Here is a 20,938-nt window from a genome sequence, read left to right on the forward strand (position 1 = left end):
ACATTTATAACCTCCACATTTTGAAATTCATTTAATCCTCCACTGAAAACAGATCAATATTTCAATAAATTTAGCAGTATTTACTTACTAAAATGAGCCAAGTACATTTCCATCCTTGCAAATGAATCATAAAGTTTAATTCCATAGTCTAACTTCTGAGCCTATTACATTGATCCCTAACATTTCATTGGCTTAAAATAATCATTGTTAAACTGTTTGTTCGTGTGGATTTTAATGAAATATGAGGGGGGAAAATGTCAATTTCTTCCAGCACACATTTGTTGGAGTTGAGTGTCAGCTTGAGAGAGCATCAGAAATCTGAAATTATACCTTTTCAGGACTGATATAGTAGAAGGGCAGTCTACATGTGCTAATTATTTGTCCTTCACAGCAAGAAAAAGGCCAAGACTAGTCACTAATTCTGCAAATGACATTCAATAATAGGCATGATAAAATATAAATTAATAATAAGACTACAGAAACAGTACTTAGCAAGACAAAATATATCTCTGGTTATTCCATAGCGACGCAAAGAATACTGAATATGGACCACTGGTCTGTATTCTATGCAACTGGAAAAAATCTCCAAGCTGAAAGGAGAAAATCTGGTTTAGTAAATTGCTCATCTCAGGTAACAAAGCAAAACTCACATTATGAAACTGTGAATTGCAGCAAATTTTCCCTATTGTTTCTAAAATTTATCCTTCAGAATATCACAAGGATAAAAATAACTTTGCATGAAATCGAACAATCCTTCCAGTCCAATATTTAATCTCCAAAGAAATGATTTGGGCGATAAGTATGACTAGCTATCCTTCATCACTTCATCCTCATATTTAGGGATGTGAAATGAGATCCCGCACTACCCTTTAATAATGTTTCAGAGAGTTTCTATCCATGGATGTAGTTCTTTTAATTAAAATATGAATCGTTTTAAAAGTAAAATATCATTTGACATTACAATGTATATAGAAGATAAAAGCAGAGCCTCTTTCCTAGAGAGGGAGGTTCTGGGCCTGGCCTCCTTTGCTCAGACACCTCCTCAGTGCACAGGACTCTCTGAGGCACCTTCGTGATACCTTAGAGCTCTAAAAAACAAAGCTTGCAAAACACGGCATGCACCTAAATCCTTTGGAAGTCAACTTCTATTTACTACTCCGATTCAAGAAAGGTAAGACAAGTTTCCTCTGTCTATATGAGTAAAGAAGTATTTCCTTTAATTTGCCTTAAAACCCTAGTTTTCAAATTTTAAAGCTGTCTCTTAGTTCTCTAAGTTTCATAAACAGGTAACTAACTGCCTACTAAGGACCCTTATATGAATCTCTCAAGAGCACCTCAAATGCAACATATCTAAGATAAACTCATTTTCTTAGTAAAGATCACTATCATCTATACAAAAGCTCAAGCAGAACACCTGGAATCATCTTGACCAATGACCTCTCACTCATCACCAATTCACAACCATCTCTTAAGCTATGCCAACTACTCTTCCTAAATCTTACTTTCTCAAATCTATCTCCTCTCCCTATTCTCATCTCTACTGACACTAAATTGGTTCAAGCTACCATTATGTCTACCTCCAAGCTACTACAATAACTTCCCAACAGGACTTCCTTCTCAACTGGTTTTCTGATTTTCTAATCTATTTTCTCACACAGCTGTTAGTTATGACCTTAGGGCTTCCCTGTTTACAATCCTTTAGTGATGTCCCACTGCTTTTAGAATTAAAAGCAAAACTCTTATTATAGCCTAGATTGATCTGACCATACCACTAGCTTCCTTGTTTTTGCCCTCTAGCAATATTAGCATTCTCTGGTCTCTCAAATTTGTCAGTCTCTCCTTGTTCCAGGGCCTTCACACAGATAAAATCAAGTCATCTATTTACATTCTGTCATATCATTTTGGATTAGAAGCATTTATTACAATTGTAAATCAACATGCAATTCTCTCTTTAAAGTTCATGTTCCATGTTGGCTCTGGCTCACCTTCACATCCCATCACATGGCATACAGGCCCGCAGGTCTCTATCAATTGAATTAGTAAATGGTAATCTGGAATTTGGGGCAGAATATGACCTATCTTTCATTTTATTTTTGTAGACTTTTGACAAGATTTAAAACTCTGAATCCTTTTAATATCTTTTCAAGAAGCAGATCAGGTTCATTTTAGATTCTGAAATTGCTCTTCTCTCCTTTTTTTCAGCTTCATTGTCTTTAACAAGGTTAAAGAATATCTAGAATCATACAGACACATGTTTTCCTTGTCCATATGATGTTGTCCATATGTACAAAGATTCTACTAAAAATGATTATGGTTTGCATTTGTATTTTCAAAGGTATTACTGATGAGTTTGACTCTTCCATATTCTGTTAAACATCTGGGCATAACAATACTATTGAAATTGATAAGCGTTACAGAAAAAGAAGACTGTTAGCAGAGGTCACTAAGTTTTGGCAGAGACCTTAACTCTCTCAAATAATAGTGAATCTATTTTTAATTCATTCCTGGATATTTAGTTGTAAGTGCCTCTGGTTCACTTACAGATATTGATCTGTTCAAAAGCAAGGAAGCCTTTGCCACATTAATTTTTGATCCTGGGCTTCTCAGCAACCTGGCATATTAAATAAGTGTGTCTAGCTAAATTACTGACAAGATTTATGAAAATCCTGCTATTTAAAGTTCAAAATCATTGATTTGAGGTTATTCGTTAAAGTAAATATAAATTAAATAGCTTATTTTTTAAATTTTGGTATGAGCTTTCCTTGGATGGCTAAACTAAAGTAATCTACATTTAAAATAACAAAATAACAATATCAATAACAGTCATTTCAGAGAATTTATTATATTCTAATTTCTATGTAATTTTTCCTGAAGATATAATTTAATCTTAATCCTATCAAGTAGGTAATATTACTGTATTGTAATTATCCCTGTTTAATAATGAGAAAACTAAGGTTTAGAAAGCTAAGATACTTGTCAAAGTTTACACGAAGCAAAGTAGCAAAGCAAGAATTCACACCCAGGCTGCCTCACTGCAGGGAAAGAGAATGATTCAAGTATAACTTTACAGAGTCTCAGCCATAGAGTAAATGTAAGAAGCCTCCTCAACATTTGGTCCCCTCACTATCATCTTCATCATGTAGGGGAAAGATTGAAAGTTTCTGACTCTGAGAAGCAATAGTGCCAGTGATTAAACAATAGCTTAGGAAGTTTAGAGACAATAATCTGTTTCCTTACTTCAAGAAATCTAGTTTGCATTAAATTTACTACTCCATTTGTAATGTTTTGTGAAGTATAGATATAATCACTGACACAACATTTTTGGAAAATCCTTGAAATCCATTTAGCTTGGGGATAATTCAGGCATGAATAGTATATTCAAGGAGAATGTCTATAAACAAACAATAATAATTAAAGGCAGTATTTTTAAAAACTACAATAATTCCCAGGTTTGAGACATCTTATTTCTCTAGAGGATTCAGGGAAGACTTCAATAAGTAAGGTATGAGTGTAATCATCAAGAAAAGTTATAAGTTCAGAAATTGGACCTTACATCTACAATTCGAATGTGCATATGAATAACTTGGAAATCTGGTTACTATACAGATTCTGATTCAGTTGGTTTGGGTGGTACCTAAAATTTATTTTTCTAAAACTCTCCCAGGTGATACTGAGGTTACTGGTTTAAGAACACCCTGAGTTACAAGATGAGTCTCAACAAATATGAACAAATCTACAAGGCAGGAGAGAATCATACATATTTTGAAGAATAGTCAGTATCATTCTTTCCCTGGAGAAACAACAGATAGGAAGAAATATTTAAATCAAATTATGGAGGACCTTGAATAACCATTTACTACTCGGATTTTATTAGAAGTACAATAATTATTTTCAAAGCTTTCTCAGAGAAAAGTATTCCTTCAAAAATGACAAGAGCAATATTTAAAAGAAGTTAAGAATAAATGATAATTAAGTTGAGGCTGCCATGCCCTCTATTCTCGGAGAAAGTAGGGTTAATGACATTAAAAAAATATTCTTTGGATTAAATTATTTCAATACTTTATTCTAACTAAAGCTCCAATTTATATCAAATACACATTCACATCAATAAAATTTTAAAGTCTAATCTCATACTACTTTAAATCAAACATTAAAGATTGCCAATTAATATTTTTCCACGTTATTCATTTTTTACCAAAAATGTTCTAAAAAGTATGCAAAGATCAAATGCTCTGCAGCAAATAATTACTTAATACTTAAATATATTTCATACGTAACTTATTTTAAATAGCCCAACATAGCAGATTGGCAGAAAAACCCATTTTTACAATTAAAACTAAAATGAACTTTCCTTGTTTTCCAAAATGAGCTATTACCTCAAATGTTTATTATTGGTTTCAAATGTTTTATTCACTCAACTCACATGATTCCAACACATCTTATTCTTTATAGCAGAATTATTTTACTAGTTTAATTAAAGTAATATAAATATTATCCTAATAAATTAATATCTGATTAGCTTGGGGAAAAATCTAGTTTAGGTATAGGAGACATCCAAGTTTTATGAGGCTTAAAACATTAATTTTGGAAGACCTCTTTACAAAAAATACAAAAATTGAAAATGATTCATGATCATTCAGGACTCTAAATCACTTGTACACGTCAGAAGCTTAATGGGAAACAAAGTTCAGGTTAGGAACTACAGAGCCCACATTAAGTTGCATTATATAGTCGATTGATTAGTTAATTGATTATTGGGTGCCTACTATGTTCCAATACTATATTCCAATACTACAGAATTTAGCCAATACTCTTTTAGGCACTGAATCAAACAAAATTTTCATATTCATGGAACATATATGTTCTCAAGGTGGGAAACACAATAACACAAATAGATAAGACAAATTCAGAATGTATAAGAAGGTAATAAGGTAAGGGCTATGAAATTAAAATAGTATAAGAAGATAGAGAACAGTTTAGAAGTGACTATTTCAGCTGAAATGGTCAGAGAAGGTATGTCAGGATCTGATGTTTAAATTGAATTCTTTAATGATGAGGAAGAGATAGCCAGGCTAAAAGGGATTTTTATCCACAGTAGAGAGAGGAGGTGATCAATAAATAGTTGTTAAAATGTTAAATGAATAAATTTGATGCAAAGTATTTTAAGTAAAGTAGAAAATGCAAAGGCCTTGAGATGAGCATAACTTTCAATTTAGGAGACTGGAAAGAAGACTTGTGTGCAGAGAAAGGTAAGTTATGAATGGTAGATGAGATTGGAGAGGTGGGGGGCCAGATCACATATATTAATGGTTCTCAGGCCAGATTATACATTAAATCAGTCAACTGAGGAATTTTATAAAGCACCAATACCTAACACCTGCCTGAGTCAGTTAAATCAGAAGAGGGAAGGGAACCTGGTGTTCAAACAGAATCACTGTTTTCAGGCCCTCCAGGTGAATCTGATGTGCATCCAGTACTGAGAACTAATGATCCACAGACTTGAAGGCACAGTAAGAATTTGGATTTTAGCCTATCAGCCATGAGAAGGTTAGAATCAAGGGGGAACCAATAATGCCATCAAGGTATATAGTGTCTTAAATTAGGATTAAGAATGAATTCTTTGCTCAAATTCTTCTTGTTTTTTTTTTCATCTAATTTGTGTATTTTCACACATAACAACAACAATACAGTCATGTGCAAAGCAGAGAATGGTACAAAATTTTTTCTATTCTTTTTAATGGTGATATCTAAATATTATACTAACCAAGAATTCTGACAGTTTCTCAATTATCACATAAAAAATTATATTCATTTTCATTCATCTAGACTACTTTAATTACAAAGATCTAGGAAGATTAAACTGTCAAAACCAACTTCTGCTTGCACATAGTTCCAATTCCCTTGGATCTTCTTATACTAAAAGAATAGAAAGCTTGAATCAATTCTCTCTAAAATCTGAATTTTCTGGTAGCTCTATGATTTCTGGAAAGCAAGGCAGGAAGAATACCTCAGTTGTTCCAAGACTGATTTCCATGCTTCCTCTTCTCTGCCACCTTTTCTCAATTCTCCATACTCCTTACTCACATTTTTTTTTTCATAGTACTTATACCTCTAACATATTGTATAGATTCCTTACTCATTTCCTCTATTTATTGTCTATCCTCCCAACTAGCAAGCAATATTCACAATAATTTTGTCTATTGTGTTTACTGATGTATCCCAGTACCAAAAGAAGTATCTAGCATACAGTAAATACTCCTTAGATATTGAAAGAAAGACTGTAAGTGAATGTGGTCATTATTTCTATTTTCAAGATGAAGAAACCAAAGCTCACAGAGGCAAATGAATTGTACAAGGTCATGTCTTTAGGAAATGACAGACAGGATTAAAATGAAGATCTGTCTCACACTACAGTCCAGGTGTTAACCACTATACACTAAATATTTAGTAAAGTATTTAAAGCTAAGACTAGAACTTTGTTCTGTGTTAAGACTGTAGATAGCCTCTAGTGCCAGAGAAAGGAGTTATGACTTTGAGCTGCCATTAGTTCTAACTTATTGAAGGACACTGAGCAGACAAGTAACATTATCAAAGTAGTATTTCAGGAAGATTTATCTTCTATCTGTGTGAAGAGATTAGAAGGAGAAGAACATCAAGGCAGCAAGGTAGTTCATAGAAAAAGGCACATAAATAAATCACTGGTAACAACAAATTATTCTTCAGCTTTGAGATGTGAATCTATTACAAATGTTCATTCACCAAATATTTATTGAAGGTATGCAATGTTCATAATAGTCATCAACAGACAACTTAAAGATCTTTAAAAAACCACTATAAAGTAAAAGTAGGAAAGGATATCCAAACTAGACTGAAGTTTATTCAGTCACTAAACGTTGGTTCTGTACCTGACCTATGAAAGACACTCTAGTAGATAATTTCCTGAGTCACAGATGGGTCTTAAGTCTTGAATACACAGTGCCCTTAGTAAAAATAATAACAAAATTTGTACATAAGTATCCTGAAAATAAAGAGACTATAATGGAAGAAGTTTAAATTAGATACTATATGAATTGAGAGGAGAAAATGGTTAACTCAAGGTTGGAATTGCAGAAATCTTCAGTGAATTACTAGTAATTAAGCTATAAAATATATTCCACCAAAATACATCAAAAATAGAGTGCTAATAGATTTGAGGTAATTCTTTGTAAACACTAGCAACTTTTAATGATATTGGGCATTGAAGATATAATGATAGTGATACTTTTTAGGAAAGGCAGGGTTGTAAATTGTACAAGTCCATTTACAGTCACTGTAATTTCTAAATAAGACACTAGGTCAGAATCCTCAAAGTTCTCAGTAGGTTTAGTTTGGCCTCTAGGCTACGGACAATTAACCCCTCCATTACACAATCTATATTTTATTGGTTTATACATCCTATTTACATTAGATTTTACTCGGAAAATGTATTCTATGTCATTGAGATTTTTGAGAAACTGGAAAATATATTAGATTACTGCTAAGACTGTTACCATCTTTAAAACTCAATGATTATCTTTATATTGTTCTTTTCATTTGTCCTTTGTCATATAAATACCAATTCTAAAATGTTATATAATATGAATTCTATCAATGAGGCCACTTTGTAGATTATCCTGAGTGATCCATACTAGTAAATTTTACTCTGTATACCTACTCTAAAGAGTTACACAAACATAACATAGCTTCTGGTTCATTTGTAGCTCCTTTTGTCATGAGAAGTGAGAACTTCAAATTATGAAATATAGCAATCACTGGAGCATCCTGCTTACCTAAGTTGGTAAAAAATTATATATTCTCAATATTTCTTAAGTTTTTTTCTAGCATGGTGATTTTCTAAAATATGTATTTATATTTTCATAGAACTCTAAGTTATTTTATTTTGATCTTGATATTAAAGTTAGAAAGATAGAGAAGTGTATGTGTGGTAGCATCTTGAACTAGGGATAAAGACTTCTTACATCACCTTCAGTATCCTGACTAAATTACTTTGCTATTTGGGACATGCCATGTTTTCACTCTTTCTGTACTTTAATGACTATGGATCATTTGTAAAAAAATTAAATGATTATGGTTGTATTTGTTTCCTAAGGCTGCCAAAACAAACAACCACAAACTTAGTGACTTAAAACTACAGAAACATATTCTCTCATAGTTCTGGAGACCATAAATCCAAAATCAAGAGGGCCACGCTCCATTCAGAGGCTCTAGGAAAGAATCTTTCCTTGCCTCTTCCAGCTTCTGGAAACCATTCCTTGGCTTGTGGCAGTATACCTCCATCTTGACACAGTCTTCCTCTTTCTGTGAGTCTCTCTCTGTCTGCTCCTTCTCTTATAAAGACACCAGTCATTGCATTTAGGGTCCACCCTAATTCAGTATGAACTCACCTTAGCTAATTACATGTCAGGATCTTATTTGTGAATAAGGTCACATTCTGAGGTTCTAAAGATACATGAATTTTTTTCAGACACTATTCAACCCATTATAGTGGTTATAGAATATTCTACCAATTTGTATAAAATATGAAATATATTGGCATATATAATGCACACAATCTAATTAATAGTATAAAATTATGTGAAAAAAACAAGTATTGATGTTTTCAGCTGTTGGAAAACCTATATTTGAAAACTTAATGCTTTCTTTATGTATTGATCATGTTTATACACTGTTTATGTTCTATATAGATGTCTAGTTAGATTCTTGAAATGATTCTCTCCAGTGGTAAATTATTTCTGGAACAAAAAGTGGAATTCTTGCTCTACAGATCCTTTCATCATGACAGCATTAAGTAATTGCTCGGTATTCCTTCCCTCTTTCACACATCTGATATGCCAGGCACCTCTAGGTATAGGAAATATAGCAGTAAACTAAATAGACTGACATTACTATTGTCAGGAGTAAAGGGAGAAAACAAAAATAATAATTATTATTAGTTAATTAATTTAATTAATGAAAAATTATTATTTAATATTATTTAATTAATAAAAATATATGCCAGGTGGTGAAAAGTGTGGTGGACAATAACAAAGCAGAGAAGAAGGATAGGGAATGCAGGGATAAGAAACAATTTATATTTTCAAATCCTGTGGCCATGGAAGCCACCCTCCATCACTTACATTTGAGGAAATGCCTGAAAGAGGGGAGAAGGGAAAAAATAAGACAGAAAGAAAACTGTAGATAGAACATTACAGGTAGAAGAGTCAGTAAGTGCAAAGGCCCTGAGGTGGAATGATGCCTAGCATATTCCAAGAATAGCGAAAACACCAGTATGAATGGAGTAGCATGAACAAGGGGAGGTTAACTGAATTTGAAGTTGGCGATGACTTTAGCACATGTGGTATAGATACTTGTTAAGCCATTTAAGGACTTCAACTTTGACTCTGAGTGACAGAGAGCCAACACAGTGGTTTGAGCAGAAGAATGACATGATTCGACCTGAGTTGTTTTTTTTTTTTAAATCATTTTGGTTAATCTGTTGAAAATAGATTATAGGTGAGCAAGAGTAGAAGCAGGAAACCAGTGACTTGGTGAGAAGTATTTGAATTTCGAATATATTTTGAAGAAATAATAAAAATGATCTGCTACTAAAGAATGTGAGAGAAAGAGAAAAGTTAAGAATGACTAAGATTTTTGACTTAAGGAACTGAAGAGCTGGAGCTACTAAAAACTGAGATAGAGAAGACTGCAGGTAGGAAAGCTTTTTGTGGAATATTAAAAGGTCAGTTTCAAACACAGTAAGTTTGAGATGTCTCTTAGAATCCAAAAGTATATATCAAGTAAGCCTTGGTTGTAAGTGTCTAAAAATTAGGAAAATGGCATGATGTGAATATATAAATTAGAAAGTTGTAAAATTGTAAAATATATAAAGCAATGAGATCAGATTGCATGAGATTACTAAAAGAGTATAGATAAAGAACAAACATCCAATCCCATTTCCTGGGCTACCTCAACTTTAAGAAGTTAGATGAAAAGAGAGAACCTGCAGAGGAGATTAAAAAGGAGCAGTCAATTAGGTAGAAAATCGGGAGCATGTGATATCCTCTAAGACAAATAACAGAAGTATTACAAGGAGGTAGGAATGATTTGCTGTTTCAGATGTTATTCATAGTCAAGTAAGATAAAGGTTGAGATATGACCACTGGATTTAGCAAGATGGAAGCTGTAAATTGTCCTCATAAAAGCATTTTTGGTGAATTAAATACAAGTTTGCATTTAGGAGAGAGAACAAGAGAGAAAACGCAAAACAATGAGTACAGAAAATTCTGTCAAAATAATTCTTAACTTCCTCATAAAGATGTCTGAAGAGTAAATGATATAGTGCATTGTGCTTTGAGAGTAAGGCTTGGCATATAGTAGACAATATTAAGTGGTAGTTCTAATGATGGTGAAGATGTTTATTACAATGCACACAAACCTAATTCTTCAAAAGTGCCAATTTCCTCAAGAACAATTTTTCACCTACAAGAATCTATCTTTTGAGATCTAGTTCATATCTTATATGATAAATAGGTAGAATTAAGCATGCCACAGATAGGTATATTAATAATGAAATAAAGTACAACTCTTAAAGACAGAGAGAAAACACTACATGACAGCAAATAATAAGGATATAATGAGTAAGAAACTAATTAAAGAATGATTTTTAATATTTTTATCCTTTTTTAAAAGCCAGAAGGAAATGTTTAAACAAATTATAATGTATTAGATAGAATAATGTACAGCCAGTAAACTATTTTAAGAAATATTTAATAACATGAGAAAATGTTTAAAATATATGTTCAGAGAATTAAGGCAGAATATAAAAAGAAAATAATGCAGGATCTCTATTAGAAATATAAATTATAAACCAAAATTTAATTATAATAATCTGTATGTGGTTGGCTTATAGGTTTTTTAATATCCTTTCTTATGTTCATCTACATTGAAAAGTATTTTTTAAAATATTGTTACTGTAAATCAAAAAAAGAATTAAACTTCCAGAGAAGGAATCACAAATTATATTTAAGTAATTTTTAATGATAAAAACATATGGTGTTTTTACTTTAAAAAATAAGGTTTTGATTTTAGAATTATTAGCTTCAGGTAAATTAGGGGTTTTGTGCACCAATGTCTTTTTATAGAGCCTTTTATGAGTCCTAAAACATTTTCTTAGTATATCTATTTAATCCTCAAAAGATAGAGAAAGTGAGATTCTATCTGGATCAGACTTTTAGTTAAGGCTAGATCAGATCCATAATAAAAATCTAGATCTTGCAACCACAGCACCAGTATTCTTGCCACTATCCTGGTTTATCTCCAGTATTCCCACTTATTGTACCAACCCAATAGAATCAGTATGACAGACCTATGAGGAAACATATTTGAATGTACTTCCAAAAAGTATGAAACAAAAATATAAAAGATACAGGTTAAAGTAATGCCAAGTATAATTTTTAGATTAATATTTGGCCACATTTCCACAGCCTGATTCTATTTTGAAATATGGTGAGATTCAGTGATAAAACAATATTTTCCATTCATTTTAGAAAATCAAATTGTTTAGATGTAGAAGAGTAGGTGTACACCAAGAGGCTTCATGTACACCTACTCTTCTATATCTAAACAAGCATTTCAGGGGACACGCCGAAAACTAAGACTAGAACTATAATGGTCATATCTCCAGATTAGAGCAGTCTGAAACCTGTCAAGTGTTCTATCAGATAATATAAAATGTCATAATCAAAATAGTTTAGCTCTGGAATATAATTTACAAGAGAAGTTAATGGAATCAAGTAAATAACTGATATAAAGGCTTTGTAGATAAGATTTTCTACATGTTAATTTTAATATTACAAACCAGTAATGAGAGGAAAGATATGTATGTCTCAGTGACTAATTACTGAAAAAAATATATCCTGATTATTAAACTAAAACAAAATACATATGTATCAAATCATTCCATGTGAAACGAAATTTAAAAACAAAAAACCTCAAAGAATTTGTGATTACAAGGACCTCTCAATTCAGTCCTGAACAGGGTTTTCCCCCAACTGTGGCCTGAAGTTTTATATTTATTTTCTTGACCCTATGGAGTTTATTTGTACAACTAAATGTATCAGAGTACAGAAACAAAATTTTACCACCTCATGGATCCTGTATTTGCTTAATATATTTTACAATGTCTAATATATCAGATCCTTTAAGATCTTCCGTTTATTTTTACATTTCAAAAATCTGGACATAAAGTCACCATATACTTATACTCTATATTTAATGACATAATTTAAATCTAAGCACAGTAAAATGTAAAAAGTATAAAAAAGAGAGAATTTGTGATTAGAAAATACTCTAATTAGCAAATGTATTTTAAATTAAATTATAAATATCGTGGTGAGGTAAGTATTCTCATTTATTGATGATGAGATGTGAAGATTAATAGGCTTTCCAGGAAGTCATTAGAAATATCTATCAAGAGCCTTTTAAAATACATATGCCTTTAAAAAATTAATCTCATAATCAAGAATCTAGCCAAAGAATACAATAAATAACATTTTCAAAGATAATTTCCTAAAAATGTTTATAACATTATTTAATGGTAAAAAAATTAAAAGCAATCTATGTAAAAATTAATGAAAAGTAGTTAATTATAGAAATTATGGTACATATATATGATAGAATATTATGCAGCCATTAAAAACACATTTTTAAAAACTGTCTCATGTAGGACATAATGCTCATGCTATATTGATTGAAAAAGTTAAAATATTAAATTCTATTTTAGTACAATGTCAATTTCTGAGTAGTATTCCAGGTTATTTTTCTTCTTTATTTTTATTTGTATTTTAAATTTTTTTACAATAAATATTTATTAATTTTATTATCAAGAAAATAAATAGTACTGTTTTTTCAAACATAATGAATTATATTAGATTTTTCATTTGCCTTAAAGTCATAATGTCTAAAGAATATTTGGTTAGTAATATTTGGATTATTTTCAAGCTATATAACAAATTTTACATCAATTACAAATAATATCCAATGAATTCTAGAAAGTAAACTACAATCGTTATGGCCAACTCATTCATATAAGCAATAGAAAAATTTATAGGTGCATACTGAGAAATATTACATGAAAATGTCATCCTTATTTCTAAAATCCATGCATTTCTTATCTTCAAAGAATAAATATTGCTGGAACAGCTAGATTTTATTTTGGAAAAAAAGTAAACTTTACTCTCCTTATACAATACACAAAAGGCTTAAAATTTTAAACATTAAAACCAAAATCTTCTAAAAGATAAAGCAGAAGAAAAAATTTTTTTGTCTATGGCCATGCCACCCTGAACAAGCCCAATCCCATCTGATCTCAGAAGCTAAGCAAAGTGAGGCCTGGTTAGTACTTGGATGGGAGACCACCTAGGAAGACTAGGTGCTATAGGCATAAGAAATTTTAAAAATAAGGGATGTAAACTGACACGGACTTTGCAATCTGTGAGGTCAACCAAGGGTTGCCTTGCCTAAAAAAAAAAAAAAAAACCTCAAGGCCTTGGCAAAAGCAAAAAAATTTTAAAAAAGAAAACAAAAAAAAAAAAAAAAAAAAAAAAATAATACATTGGACTTCATCAAAATTGAAAATCTCTGCTCTTTGAAAAATACCATTTTAAAAAATTTAAAGCAAGCCACATACAAGCCAATTACAAAATAGGTAAAAGACTTTGACAGATACTTTATAAAAGAAGATTGGCCAAGAAAGATGAAAAGATGCTCAATATTATTAGTTATCAAGACATACACATTAAAACCACAATGAGATATCATTACGAATTCACTACAATGGCTAAAATTAAAAACAGTGGTTACGAAGTGTTGGCCAGGATATGGAGTAACTAGATGTCTCCTACTTCACTGATGGGAATAGTAAATAGTATGAGAACTTGGGAAAACATACTGGCATTTATCTTACAAAATTAAAATATACTCAGTATATGACTCAGCACTACCACTCCTTGATATTTACCCGAGTTGTAAAAACATATCCACACAGACTTATGTATGAATGTAGCAGCTTTATTCAAAACAGCCAATGAAAGAACCCAAATGCCCGTAACAGGTTGAAAAGATAAATAAATATAAAATACAGATATAATAGAATACTTCTCAGCAATAGAACCACTGATACACTTAACATGATGGATTAATTTCAAAACCCTTATGGTGAGCAAAAGTAGCCAGACACACAAGAGTTCATAGTGTATATTTCCAAATAGATTTTCTATAATGGGCAAAACTAACCAATAGTCACAAAAACCAGATCAGTGGTTGTCTGCAGCTGCAGTGAAGGAACTGAAAACAGTATTTGAGGAAACATTTTAGAGGGGGGATCCTCATTGTGAGGGTGAACCCTAGGATTCATTTGTCAAAACTCATCAAACTTTACACTTAAACTAGAGCATTATATTATACTTCAATAATGTTTATTTTAAAATAATATTTCTTAACCAGCTACTATCCTCAATTATTACCAAAGCTATATTTACATACAGCCTCACTTATTGACTATGTGCCCTGTTCTACAATTTCATTACCTTATTTTTGGTAATTTCCTTTTTTTGGTTTTTCATTTTAAAGACTTTCCAATATTACTTTTTAATATTCATTTTCCATCATGTCTATTTTTTCCACCTTTTCACAGATGAATTAAATATACCACATACCCACATATTTCTTAAAATTCCTCAATCTAACTTTCATATATGTTCTTGTATTGACTGTATGTATTGATTCATTCCACATATCCCATACAATATGCCTGCTCCATGTAGAGCTCTCTTCAATGATAGCATTACCACATGTCAATATACAGCAATCTTATATGCCTCTGCATCACAAAGACAGTATATAAATCCAACACAAGGCAGAAAAGGAGAAAAGACAGTCCCTTGGCTATAAGTTTGCCAATTTAGACTGTAAACCAAATTTTACGGACCAAAAAAGAAAAAAAAAAAAAGTTTAGACTATGTTTAAACAATAACACCAATGAAAACTTTTGCCATGATAAGTAAGTTATTTTAAGTTTCTTAATCATCAACCTAAACTATATACTCTACAATCATAAGAACCTCTGAAAAGTGCCAAGCTGATCATGCATTCATTGTTCATTCATTCAACAATTATTAATTGAGCACCTAGTATAGTATGAGGTATGTACAATTTTAGGTGTTGAGGACAAAAGTGGACAAAACTCACAAAAATTCTATCTTAGCCACTTGTCTCTGCTGCAACATAGCGCTTTAGTGACAATGATTTCCAGTGATTAGAGATCAAATTATCAAATTTGTCTATCCCCATTTTATAAGTGGACAGTTTGATAAATAGTTTTATGCCCAACTCTCTACTCAATCAACTCCAGTCTTTATGGAATTGAAAATTAGATCTTACCCTCAAAAGGCAAATATGGTCTTAATAAATTTTCTCTCTACTTATTTCATATATTCTCTCTGACATTTCATTCATATAATTCTGAATTCCCTTCTCCTCTTCTAAACATGAGAACAGGAACATGTCTTCTTTCTCTTTCTATTCTATGTTCTGACACAAATCAAGCACTCAAATGTTTGTTCATAAATTGTCTCAGCTAAATTAATACTGATTAAAATTTTGAGTACTTTTTAAAACGTCTAAACTCAATTTTACATAAGGAAAATTTTCCTTGTCCCTACCAATCAATTTGCCAAGAGAATCAATTTAAATGATTTAATATTTCATTTAGTTACCATCTAATTCAAGTGGTTTTCATTCATAAATAAAACTTTAATGCCTCAGTCTTTATTTAAATAAAGATAAAATTGCCTTAATGCTATTGTCTTGCATACATCACAGCATTGCATTCTCCTTCTAAACTTTAGCTGGTGATCACAGATCTTTCCTTTTCCAGAAATCTTCACTGGCTCCCCATTTCCTGGAGAATAAAGTTAAAAAGTCCTTTTCCCAGCATTCAAAATCCTTTAAAAACTGTCTTTATCTTAACTTTCAACATAAAATCTAGAAATCCCCTTTATGACTGGCTTCAATCAACCTATTTACATAACTCTGATATCCTTATTTTGGGAAAGGCAATAGCTTTCTCTTTCCTTCTGACATCTATTCCCTACCAATTGTCACAAGCCCACATAATTTATATACCTTCACAGTAGTTTATCTGGTATCTCTCTTAGAGCAGCCACAACTTTCTATCTAGTAATGTGGTTATTTATGTACATGTGTGTAATTACACATCAGGCCTCCAATAGGCTGTATTATTCTTGAAGACATATGTTCTATTTGATTAAACTCTGTATATTTCATAGTACCTACCCAGTAGCTTTATTGAATAAATGGATGAAAAACTTGCATCAATTATTCTTATTAAGCTTTGAAAAACATAGTGCTTCTAATGTTTACAACTTTTAACTATTCTAAGACTTCAGAGGCTTGGCCCCAAAGGAAACTGCTGAGAAAAATTATGACCTAAATTAATTAGAATACTGTAGAGATTCGATAAATGCAAAATTGCTGAAGTCTGAGATAAGGGATGGTGAGTCTATAAAGTACTTTTCTCCTAAGTTAAATAAGACATGTTTTCATACAAGGTCAGTGGCCACCTCCTTCTTTGTCCTCTGAAAATATCCCTGTTTGTGTAAATACGTTATAAATAGTATATATGTTATGATTACTCTGCCTAAAAGGAGTCTAGGCATCTGAGTCAGGGACACAGCATAACATAGTGGGTCAAAGTCTAGGCTCAAAAGTCTGACAAACCAGGCTATGAGTCCTTCCTTTCATCTTACTGGTTTTGTGACCTTGGGGAATTTAATTAGCCTTTCTAGGTCTCAGTTTCTCATATGTAAATGAGGATAATAATAGCACCTACCCTTCATGCTACTTTGAGAATTAATCAAAATTATTTATACAAAGTACCTAGCACAGCAAACCTAATAATTGTTCATTATTACGCTATATTTTTATTTCTAACATTGAGTAGACAGGCAGACGGATCAGTGAATTATGAATAAAAGTGTGAAAGGACAAAGCAAGTATCAAAGGTCAAAATTTTATAAGGCCTATTAATATTTGAACATTATATATAAACTTTATTAAAAATTATCTGGGAAGTATATGCCCTTGATCTAAGTTGACTGTCTTTATGCCTCACTCTTTATGACTACAAATATTATCATCTGAAAATTTCAATGGTCATCATAATTTATTCAGGGCAATTCCAATACTGACAGTGCATTTTAATCAACCACACACTTTACTTCCCCCCAAAATGTAAAGCCATACTCAAAAAAAAAAAAAAAAAAAAAAACAAGGAAAATTTAGTATTAGCTTTAATACTCTAATTCACCATTTTCCAGTTTCTTGTCACACCTACACATTGGAATTTTCCCTTAAAGTACCAAAGACTAACAAACACTTACTGTTTAATAAATGAGTACATTGCTAGGTGTTAATGTTATCATTTAGAAAGAAATAAAAGAAAAGGCTGACATAATAGCCCACTGTCAAAAATTCAAGACAGCAAGGCTAACCATGTCCCCAGATTTATAAGAAGGGACCAGTTAGCTTCCCAGGAAGGACCAAGGGAAACATGCAGGTATTGAGTTGAGATTACCAATCAGCAATTGCACTCATTCCCTGATTTCCTCCAATTAGGAGCAGCAGTGGAGAGTCTCAAGGGACACAAGTGGGTAAGCGTTACTTTGTAGAAGCTTAAAATGCCAAATAAGGTAATGGTGTTTTATAAATGATCTGAACCCTGAAGGGTCCCTCGGAAACATTTTCCTGGCTGGAGCCGATACATCCTACTCACCAGGGAGATCCAGGCTAGGGTGTTTCTGAGCGTGAAGACAAAACACTCAATTCAAGTTTTCAAGAAGTATACTCCATATTGGTATCTGAATGAAGGTACAGTACTTGAATTTCAATGCAAACTGACTTTTGTTGATGACTACATCGTCTAGTATAATAATCAAATCCTATTCTATTGGTTGTTAAAATTCTAGCACTTCCCCTTAACTTCACTGTGAAATAACAGAAGATATACATCAGTCTCTACTCTAGTTCCTAGCACAGAGCTGCTCTAACCCTTGGAATTTCCTAAGTGCTTAGAGCACTAGAAGCATCTTTTGTTCTAATATTTGATCTTTGACCCTGGTTTCAGATACTGAGCTCCTAAATCTTTTAAAACTTCCTGGGTGACAAGAATGCCTTTTGTTTGAATGAGGCAACTCTTAGTGAGCTCCTGGATGGCTCTTAGATGGGGGTCACCAAAAAGAATAGGAGCTTGAAACTTTCAGCCCTATTCCCCATGCTTCAGGGAAGGGGAGGGGAGAGATTTAGTTAATGATCATTCGTGTCTACAGGATGAAGCCTTCATAAAAATCTCAAAAGTATGAGGTTCAGAGAGTTTCTGGGTTGGTTAATGCATCCACAGACCTAGAGGGCGGTGCGCCCCACATCCATGGAGACAGAAGCTCCTGCACTTAGGACCCTTCTGGACCTCACCCTATGTATCGCTTCATCTGACTGTTCATTTATATTCTTACTATACCCTTTATAATAAACTGGTAAATATGAATAAGTGTTTGCCTGAGTTCTGCAAGATATTTTAGCAAATTATGAACTCAAAGAGCAGGTGATAGGAACAATGATTTATAAGTAGTCAGTCAGAGGTACAGGTAAAAACTGCTACTTGCAGTTGGTGTCTGAAGTGGGGGCAGTCTTCTGGGACTGAGCCCTTAACTTGTATAATCTAATATTAACTTCAGGTAGACGGTGTCAGAATTGTAGGACACCCAGCTGATGTCTCAGAGAATTGCTTGTTACAGAGGAAAACCCGCATGTCTGGTGTTAGAAGTATTCGTGTACGTGAGTCAAGGAGAAACACAGGATTGTTTTCCCACTCACTCACTCTGCCTCAGTTTCCTCAGATGTAAAAAAAAAAAGAATACCTACTTCACAGATTTTGGGGGGAGGAAAAATAACTGAGCTAACATTTGTAAATAATTAGAGTATTTAATAGCTTATAATTATTGCTATTATCATTATTGGCTAATGCACTTATCTTTGTTTACATATAAGCAGCAATTCTTTCTTAGATATTTTTCCCTTTTTTTGGAAAGAAAATTTCATTTCATTTCCTAAGTATGTATAATATGTTCAAGATTCAGGATCAGGTAGAGAAAAGTAGGTTCTTTCCCTTCTTAAAAATCTTAACTTTATATCTATTCTGTCTTCCGTGACAAAGGAAAGACCCTTCTGTAGTTTCTAAGCAGAGCTCTTCCCATCATGTCACTTGTATATCACCACTTCTCATCTTAGACTACACATTATCTGTGGGCTGATCAAAAGCTAGATACTAAAAGAGGTCATTTTCCATAGTTTTATTGAAAAAAATGGCCAGAAATATATAATTCTTCATTTGAAGACTAACCTAATTTTTTTAAACCATGACTCAAATTCATTTCATTATACAGACAGCAACGGAGGTCCAGAGAGATTAATTAACTTGTCTAAGGACATAAGCCCTTAGTTGGGGAGCCAGGAGTAGGATCTGATATTGCACAGTACTCATGCAAATTTGCTACACAACTTCAAATTTCTGTACTGTTTACAAGTGCACTGCAGCACACTGGTCTTTTTAAATACCTCTTCTCTAAAATATCTATTCCAATTCTTCCACTTTGGGAGTAGCTCCACTTACTATTCCATAACAGGAGTCAAAAATGTCCTCCAGTGCATTTTAGTTCTAGGTGGCACCAAAGTGGCATAAAAGAGTTAAAGTGATCCTCTAACCTACTTATGTTACCAAAAAGCAATCCTAAGAAAACAGGAAAAAAAGGGGAGTCATGGATCTGTATCTAATATTGGAAAAAGTCTACGTGCTCCTAAAAAGTCATAAAATAATCTTTTTTATAGCATCATTCAGTAATTGATGTATAAAATGATGATGCTGACTCAGTAACAGATTCAGTTATATTCCATATATTCCATTTAACAAAAAAGAGAATATAATCCATTTTAGGGGGGGAAAAAAAACACCATACAAGTGATGTTTATTAAGTCTGATACTTAGAGTTTAATAATATAGCCATCTTCCTACTGAACAATTCCATTCAGTTCCCTAACAGGTGTCTCAAATTCAATATGTCTAAAATAAACTCAATGTCTGCAAATTATCTCCTCTTACATTCTCTCCTCTTTCATGAAATTGAGTCAAATAATGCCCTGTAAGAAACCTGAGACTTGTCCTTGACACTTCTATCTCCTACACCTGTCAGAGACAGTAAAGCATCCAGCTCTCTTACTCCCATATCTCAAATACCTCTTTCTTTCACCCACTTCTTTCATACCTCACTGCCACTAATCTGTTCTAAGCAGGCATCAATTCCTTCACCAAATTCATGGAGTGATGCCACAGCTGCCTTCCCAGCCTCCCTGAACTGAATCCATAAAACTAATGCAGTCATGTCTGCTCTATCTTTTAAACCCATTCAGTAGATTTCCAATTTTTAAATCTATTCAGTAGCTATTATTCATTCACTTAGTTATCACTATTATGTAACAGACATATCAAACCCAGAATCAAAAACAAATATAGGACCCTAGAAATACCTCACATTCAGTCAAAATGTTCACCCCCATCCCATGCCCTTATCTCCCCCAAATATATGACAATCAATGTCCTAAATCTCACATTTATAATTAGCTTTGCTTGCTTTATATGAAGTCTTGTTGCATCTCTATATATTACTAAAAGGTATATTTGTAAATTTTAGTTGCTTTTAGCTGTTCGAACTGTAACAAGCTGTATGTCATCTTTGAGAGACATCACTTTTATACTTATTATTATATCATCAATAATCATTCATATTGGTGC

General features: G+C 32.5%; 1 protein-coding gene and 1 pseudogene across 4 annotated transcripts in view; one reads left to right on the plus strand and one right to left on the minus strand.

Moving 5' to 3' along the window:
* GALNT13 (polypeptide N-acetylgalactosaminyltransferase 13) overlaps positions 1 to 20,938 on the minus strand; it is a 448,686-nt gene that overhangs the window by 359,826 nt on the left and 67,922 nt on the right. The window lies entirely within an intron of this gene.
* Positions 13,341 to 13,459, plus strand: LOC111739424 (annotated as a pseudogene).

This window comes from Pteropus vampyrus, unplaced genomic scaffold (genome assembly GCF_000151845.1).
Source record: "Pteropus vampyrus isolate Shadow unplaced genomic scaffold, Pvam_2.0 Scaffold2, whole genome shotgun sequence".
NCBI lineage: Eukaryota > Metazoa > Chordata > Mammalia > Chiroptera > Pteropodidae > Pteropus > Pteropus vampyrus.